Raw genomic sequence first — 8,584 nt, 5'->3', positions numbered from 1 at the left:
CTGATACCAAATAAGAGACTTCCCCCTGGGCACACAGAAGACTGGGCGAATTGGAAGACACTGAACAGACACTGAACAGATGCAGAGCCAATCTTAAGAAATGGGGCCACAAAGTGGAATCCATGACATGCGAGTATGGAGAAGAGCAAACCACTGACCACCTGCTGCAATGCAACCTGAGCCCTGCCACATGTACCATGGAGGACCTTCTTGCGGTGACACCAGAGGCACTCCAAGTGGCCAGATATTGGTCAAAGGACATTTAAGCAACGACCAAATTCTGTGTTTTGTCTGTTTGTTTGTTTTTGTTAAAAATGTAATACAAATGTCTGGTTGCTGATGACACGATACATAAAAAATAAATAAATTTCACACACCAGGTTTCGGAGGTGACCAGGGGAGCATTTGCACAGCTAAAGCTTGTGCGCCAGCTGCGCCCGTACCTTGGGAAGTCTGACTTGGCCATGGTAGTCCATGCTCTGGTTACATCCCCGTATAGACTACTGCAAAGCGCTCTACGTGGGGTTGCCTTTGAAGACTGTTCGGGAGCTTTAAATGGTGCAGCGTGTGGCAGCCAGGTTACTAATGAGAGCCGCGCTCAGGGAGCATACAACTCCACTGTTGCGTCAGCTCCACTGGCTGCCAGTTTGCTACCGGGCACAATTCGAAGTGCTTGCTTTAGCCTATAAAGCCCTAAACAATTCCGGTCCAGCTAATCTCTCCGAACACATCTCTCCCTATGAACCTTCTAGGAAGTTAAGATCGTCTGGGGAGGCCCTGCTCACAGGCACACGTGGCGGGGACGAGAGACAAGGCCTTCTCAGTGGTGGCCCCCTCGGCTGTGGTACTCCCTGCCCAGGGATGTTAGATCATCCTATGAACCTTCTAGGAACTTGATCATCTGGGGAGATCCTGCTCTCGATCTCGCCTGCCTCACAGGCACGTTTGGCGGGGATGAGAGACAGGGCCTTCTCAATGGTGGCCCCCTCGGCTGTGGAACTCCCTTCCCAGGGATATTCAATCATCCTATGAACCTTCTAGGAACTTAAGATCGTCTGGGGAGGTCCTGCTCTCGATCTCACCTGCCTCACAGGCGCGTTTGGCGGGGATGAGAGACAGGGCCTTCTCAATGGTGGCCCCCTCGGCTGTGGAACTCCCTTCCCAGGGATATTCAATCATCCTATGAACCTTCTAGGAACTTAAGATCGTCTGGGGATGTCCTGCTCTCGATCTCACCTGCCTCACAGGCGCGTTTGGTGGGGACGAGAGACAGGGCCTTCTCAGTGGTGGCCCATTGGCTGTGGCACTCCCTGCTTAAGGATATTAGATTGGCCCCTCCTGACCTTTCAGAAAAGATTGAAGACCTGGCTTTTTGAGCAAGCGTTTGGAACTTCAGTGGGACCAGATAAACTCAAATAGGTATATGAACACGGAACGGCTAAGACGATGTAAACGGATGAGGAACTGAACCGAAGACATTGGTTTTATAGATTTATATAGTTTTTATTGCTTCTTTGGTTTTTATATGTATTTATGATGTAATTTAATTGCTTTTAACTAAGATATGTATGTATGTGTGTGTGTGTGTGTGTGTATATATATATATATATATATATATATATATATATTCCAACTCGAATGGGTAATGGACTTCCTTGGAGAGTGGTAGATTGTCCATCTTAAGCAGAGGTTGGATGGACCTCTTTAAGGAGTGCTTTTGTTGTGCATTCCTGCACTGGTGTAGATGACCTTTGGGGTTCCCTTCTACTGCCAATGAGTAATACTGCCAAGTGGTAGCCTGTCCATCTTAAGCAGAAGTTGGATGGGCCTCTTTAAGGAGTGCTTTTGTTGACTGTTCCTACACTGATATATGGTGGACTAGATGGCCTTTGGGGCTCCTTTCCAACTTGAATGGGTAATGCACTTCCTTGGAGAGTGGTAAACTGTCCGTCTTAAGCAGAGGTTGGATGGGCGTCTTTAAGGAGTGCTTTCATTGTGCATTCCTGCACTGGCATAGGGTCGGACTGGATGACCCTTCTATCTCCAATGGGGTGAGCTGCCTTGGAGAGTGATAGACTAGCATATGGTGGACTAGATAGCCTCTGGGGCTCCTTTCCAACTTGAATAGGTAATGGACTTCCTTAGAGAGTGGTAGACTGTCCATCTTAAGCAGAGGTTGGATGGACCTCTTTAAGGAGTGCTTTCGTTGAGCGTTCCTGCACTGGCATAGGGTTGGACTAGATGACCTTCGGGGCTCCCTTCGACCTCCAATGGGCAATAGACTTCCTTGGAAAGTGGTAGGCTGTCCATCTTAAGCAGAGATTGGATGGGCCTCTTTATAATCCGGCCCTCCAACAGTTTGAGGGACTATGACCTGGCCCTCTGTTTAAAAGGTTTATGGACCCCTGTGTAGACTGTCTATCTTAAGCAGAAGTTGGATGGCCTTCTTTAAGGAGTGCTTTCATTGAGTGCTCCTGCACTGGTATAAGGTTGGACTAGCTGACCTTTGGGGTTCCCTTCTACCTCCAATGGGGTGAGCTGCCTTGGAGAGTGATAGACTGGCATATGGTGGACTAGATGACCTTTGGGGCTCCTTTCCAACTTGAATGGGTAATGGACTTCCTTAAAGAGCGGTAGCCTGTCCATCTTAAGCAGAGGTTGGATGGATCTCTTTAAGGAGTGCTTTCGTTGAGCGTTCCTGCACTGGCATAGGGTTGGACTAGATGACCTTTGGGGCTCCCATCTACCTCCAATTGGTAATGAACTTCCTTAGAGAATGATAGACTGTCCATCTTAAGCAGAGGTTGGATGGACCTCTTTAAGGAGTGCTTTCTCTGAGTGTTCCTGCATTGGCATAGGGTTGGACTAGATGACCTCTGGGGTTCCTTTCCAACTAGAATGGGTAATTGAATTCCTTGGGGAGTGGTAGCCTGGGTGGGCCTATTTAAGGAGTCCTCTAGTGGACCTTCCTGAGCACTTTGGGTGCCAAATGAGGAGAAAGGCAGCATTGAGATCCCATCCAATGCATCAGAGAGGAATGGCAAGGATTGGGAAGAGCTGGGTAGCCACAATCTTGGTGGAAAATAACAAGAAATCTATAGAAAAAATCCCCCTAATTCGATCCCCTAATTGCTAGGATCCAAGCCTCTCTTGAGGTTCTTCTGCTCATTAGTGATGGTCAAACCCTGGTCCTCCAGGAGAGTGGCAGCTCGGTTTCCAGCAGCCTGGACCACTTTCTGGATCCAGGTCTCTCTTGAGGTTCTTCTGCCCATCAGTGATGGCCAAACTCTGGTCCTCCAGGTGAGTGGGAGCTCAGTTTCCAACAACCTGGACCACTTTCTGGATCCAGGTCTCTCTTGAGGTTCTTCTGCCCATCAGTGATGGCCAAGCTCTGGTCCTCCAGGTGAGTGGGAGCTCAGTTTCCAACAACCTGGACCACTTTCTGGATCCAGGTCTCTCTTGAGGTTCTTCTGCCCATCAGTGATGGCCAAACTCTGGTCCTCCAGGTGAGTGGGAGCTCAGTTCCCAGCAGCCTGGACCACTTTCTGGATCCAGGTCTCTCTTGAAGTTCTTCTGCCCATCAGTGATGGCCAAACTCTGGTCCTCTAGGTGAGTGGGAGCTCAGTTTCCAACAACCTGGACCACTTTCTGGATCCAGGTCTCTCTTGAGGTTCTTCTGCCCATCAGTGATGGCCAAACTCTGGTCCTCCAGGTGAGTGGGAGCTCAGTTTCCAGCAGCATGGACCACTTTCTGGATCCCGGTCTCTCTTGAGGTTCTTCTGCCCATCAGTGATGGCCAAACTCTGGCTTTCCAGGTGAGTGGCAGCTCGGTTTCCAGCAACCTAGACCACTTTCTGGATCCAGGTCTCTCTTGAGGTTCTTCTGCCCATCAGTGATGGCCAAACTCTGGTCCTCCAGGTGAGTGGGAGCTCAGTTCCCAGCAGCCTGGACCACTTTCTGGATCCAGGTCTCTCTTGAGGTTCTTCTGCCCATCAGTGATGGCCAAACTCTGGTCCTCCAGGTGAGTGGGAGCTCAGTTTCCAGCAGCCTGCACCACTTTCTGGATCCAGGTCTCTCTTGAGGTTCTTCTGCCCATCAGTGATGGCCAAACTCTGTTCCTCCAGGTGAGTGGGAGCTCAGTTTCCAGCAGCCTGGACCACTTTCTGGATCCAGGTCTCTCTTGAGGTTCTTCTGCCCATCAGTGATGGCCAAACTCTGGTCCTCCAGGTGAGTGGGAGCTCAGTTTCCAGCAGCCTGGACCACTTTCTGGATCCAGGTCTCTCTTGAGGTTCTTCTGCCCATCAGTGATGGCCAAACTCTGGTCCTCCAGGTGAGTGGGAGCTCAGTTTCCAGCAGCCTGGACCACTTTCTGGCAGCTGGAGAGCAAAACAGGGGAAAGGGGCTGAATTGGGGGATCCTTGGCTCCCCAAAACATGGATCAGGGCTGCAGTGGAAGAGAGTTCCCACTCGTCTCCTTTAGTGGGAACTTCCTCAAAGGCTTTCCCTCCTGATCCGCCCCCACAGACAGCCCCCCTCCCCTTCTTTGCCTGCTTTCCCGTCTAATATCTCTCTCTCTCTCTCGCCCACGTCACGCCTCGGGAAGCCTCCTCCTCCTCCTCTTCCCAGGGCCAGCTTTCCCCGCCGCAGAGAGAGAGAGAGAGAGAGGCTGAGAGGGAGACGGACGCCTTGGAGAGCCGGGATTGCCTTGGAAAGGTAGGGAAAATCCCCAACAGACTGCAAAAGACAAGGGAAGGAGGGGGGCATTTGGGGGGAGAGGGGGTCTCGAGGGGAGGAAAGCATCCTGCCCCCTCTTGCAGTCTTAGGCGTTAGTCAGAGGGATCCAAGGTGGAAATCATTCACGTCTGGATTCAAGGAGAGGTTTGGGAAGTCTCCAAAGATGCCTTCCCTTTCCAAAACAGAGCTAGAAGGGGCCCCTAATGGTCATCCATCCAACCCACTGGCATTGCAGGAACATAAGCGGTACCTAGGATCTGAGGTGGCAATCATTCATGTCTGTCTTGAGGAAGCAATTTGGGAAGTCTCCAAAGATGCTTTTCCTTTCCAAAAGAGAGTTAGAAGGGGTCCCTAAAGGTCATCCATCCCACCCACTGACGTTGCAGAAACCTAAGTGGTACCTGGGATCCAAGGTGGCAATTATTCATGTCTGGCTTGAGGAAGCAATTTGGGAAGTCTCCAAAGATGCCTTCCCATTCCAAAACAGAGCTAGAAGGTTCCCCTAAAGGATCATCCATCCAACCCACTGGCATTGCAAAAACTGAAGCAGCACCTAGGTTCTAAGGTGAAAATCATCCATATCTGGCTTGAGAAAGTGGTTTGGGAAGTCTCCAAAGATGCCTTCCCTTTAAAAAACAGAGCTAGAAGGGTCCCTTAAGGGTCATCCATCCCACCCACTGGCATTGCAGGAACCTAAGTGGTACCTGGGATCCGAGGTGGCAATGATTCATGTCTGGCTTGAGGAAGAGATTTGGGAAGTCTCCAAAGATGCCTTCCCATTCCAAAACAGAGCTAGAAGGGCCCCCAAAGGGTCATCCATCCTACCCACTGGCATTGCAGAAACCAAAGCAGCACCTAGGTGCCACGGTAGCAATCATTGATATCTGGCTTGAGGAAGTGGTTTGGGAAGTCTCCAAAGATGCCTTCCCATTCCAAAACAGAGCTAGAAGGTTCCCCTAAAGGATCATCCACCCAACCCACTGGCATTGCAAAAACTGAAGCAGCACCTAGGTTCCAAGGTGAAAATCATTCACATCTGGTTTGAGAAAGTGGTTTGGGAAGTCTCCAAAGATGCCTTCCTTTCGAAAACAGAGCTACAAGGGTCCACTAAGGATCATCCAACCAATCCACTGGCATTGCAGGAACTGAAGCAGCACCTGGGATCTGAGGTGCTAATCATTCACATCTGTCTTGAGGAAGAGATTTGGGAAGTCTCCAAAGATGCCTTCCCATTCCAAAACAAAGCTGGAAGGGTCCGCTAAAGGATCATTCATCCCACCCACTGGCATTGCAGGAATGTAAGCAGCACCTGGGATCCAAGGTGACAATTATTTACATCTGTCTTGAGGAAGAGATTTGGGAAGTCTCCAAAGATACCTTCCCTTTCCAAAACGGAGTTACAAGGGTCCACTAAGGATCATCCATCCAACCCACTGGCATTGTAGAAACCTAAGCAGCACCTGTGATCCAAAGTGGCAATCATTCATGTCTGGCTTAAGGAAGCAATTTGGGAAGTGTCCAAAGATACCTTCCCTTTCCAAAACAGAGGTAGAAGGGTCCCCAAAGGGTCATCCATCTCACCCACAGGCATTGCATGAACCTAAGTGGTACCTAGGATCTGAGGTGGTAATCATTCATGTCTGGCTCAGAATCAATTTGGGAAGTCTCCAAAGATGCCTTCCCTTTCCAAAACAGAGCTAGAAGGGTCCCCTAAAGGTCATCCATCCAACCCACGGGCATTGTAGAAACCTAAACATCACCTGGGATCCAGGGTGGCAATCCTTCACATCTGGCTTGAGGAAGAGATTTGGGATGTCTCAAACGATGCCTTCCCTTTCCAAAATAGATCTAGAAGGGTCCCCTAAAGGGTCATCCATCGAACCCACTGGTATTGCAAAAACCAAAGCAGCACCTAGGTCCCAAGGTGACAATCATTCACATCTGGCTCGAGGAAGCGGTTTGGGAAGTCTCCAAAGATACTTTCCCATTCCAAAACAGAGCTAGAAGGGTCCCCTAAAGGCCATCCATCCAACCTACTGGCATTGCAGAAACCTAAGCTTACAAAGCTCACCTTCTGTTTACAGAGCAGCATGAAAACCACCTCTTGGGTTGCTCAGGTTCTAGCTTTCCAACATATGGATTAGTATCATTCAGATATGGTCTGCTATGCTTGTTTCTACCTCCTATATTTTGAGGGAATGTTTTTAAGATGGGGAGGCATCACCTTCCGAAGAGCCTCCTTCTGACATCCTGATTCTCCACCCAAAATACTCGTCATCCCATGAAAACAAGGCAAATGCAATGAGGCAGAATGAAAACACAGCAGTGTTGGAAAGGGCAAACAGCCAAACAAGTCAATGTGAAGTCCTAGGTCAACGTTTCTCAACTTGGGGGTCAGAACCCCTGGGGGGGGGGGGTTGTGAGGTGGTATCAGAGGGGTCGCCAAGGACTATCAGAAAACACAGTATTTTCTGTTGGTCTTGGGGGTTCTGTGTGAGAAGCTTGGCCCAATTCTATCCATGGTGGGGTTCAGAATGCTCTTTGATTGTAATTGAACTATAAATCCCAGCAACTACAACTCCCAAATGTCAAGGTCTATTTTCTCCAAACTCCAGCAGTGTTCACATTTCAGCGTATTCAGTATTCATTCCAAGTTTGGTCCAGATCCATCATTGTTTGAGTCCACAGTGTTCTCTGAATGTAGGTGAACTACAACTCCCAAAATCAAGGTCAATGCCCTCCAAACCCTTCAAGTATTTTCTGTTGGTCACGGGAGTTCTGTGTGCCAAGTTTGGTTCAATTCCATCATTGGAGGAGTTCAGAATGATCTTTGATTATAGGTGAACTATAAATCCCAGCAACTACAACTCCCAAATGTCAAGGTATGTTTTCCCCCAACTCCACAAGTGTTCACATTTGGGCATATTATGTATTCGTGCCAAGTTTGGTCCAGATCCATCATTGTTTGAGTCCACACTGCTGCCTGGATGTAGGTGAACTACAACTCCTAAACTCAAAGTCAATGCCCACCAAAGCCTCCCAGTCTTTTCTGTTGCTCATGGGAGTTCTGTGTGCCAAGTTTGGGTCAATTCCATCATTGGTGTAGTTCAGAATGCTTCTTGATTGTAGGTGAACTATAAATCCCAGCAACTACATTTCCCAAATGACAAAATCAATCCCCCTCATCCCTAATAGTAGTCTAATTTATGCCAAATTTGATCCAGTGAATGAAAATACATCCTGCATATCAGATATTTACATTATGATTCAAAACAGTAGCAAAATTACAGTTAAGAAGTAGCAACGAAAATAATATTATGGTTGGGGGTCACCACAACATGAGGAACTGTATTAAGGGGTCATGGCATTAGGAATGCTGACAAATTCTGGTATAAATAAACCTCATAATAATAATGTTTTGCAGACTTGTCAAGGGAATTGTTATGTGCTTGCTGGTTGTTTCCAAATCATGTCGACTCGGATCGTGAGGTTTCTCAACAAGGCTTATTCTAACAGGGTTTGAGGCTGCTTTCCTCTGAGGATGAGAGAGTGTGACTTGTCTGGAGCCAGACTGTGAAGAGGATAACAGGGATCCCAGTCGTGATTCCCCTAAATCCTAGTCAGGCACTCTGCAAAGATGCCGCAAGGGGAACGCACCCTTTCAATTAGTCTGTTCCCAACCAAGTCATACCCAGCAGAACATCTCAGGTGTTGGATGTAGGGAACATTCACCTTCAATCTTGCAGGGTTTGGAACCCATTGGATGCAAGTGTTGCATTTCCTGGAAACTTGCATTTGTGTCCATTGGATGCAAGTGTTGCTTTCCTGGAAACTTGGACAGCAACAGTTG

General features: G+C 48.6%; 1 protein-coding gene across 1 annotated transcript in view; it reads left to right on the top strand.

Annotated features, from left to right (window-relative positions):
• Positions 1 to 4,613: 4,613 nt before the first annotated feature.
• The window catches only part of LOC132780748 (archaemetzincin-1), a 37,494-nt gene continuing 33,523 nt past the window's right edge, over positions 4,614 to 8,584 (top strand). The window contains exon 1 of the mRNA XM_067461819.1: positions 4,614 to 4,713. The gene's annotated coding sequence lies outside the window, so the exon portion shown is untranslated. The remainder of the gene's footprint in view (positions 4,714 to 8,584) is intronic.

The sequence above is a fragment of the Anolis sagrei genome, chromosome Y (genome assembly GCF_037176765.1).
Source record: "Anolis sagrei isolate rAnoSag1 chromosome Y, rAnoSag1.mat, whole genome shotgun sequence".
NCBI lineage: Eukaryota > Metazoa > Chordata > Lepidosauria > Squamata > Dactyloidae > Anolis > Anolis sagrei.
This window is presented reverse-complemented; position numbering and strand designations above follow the sequence as displayed.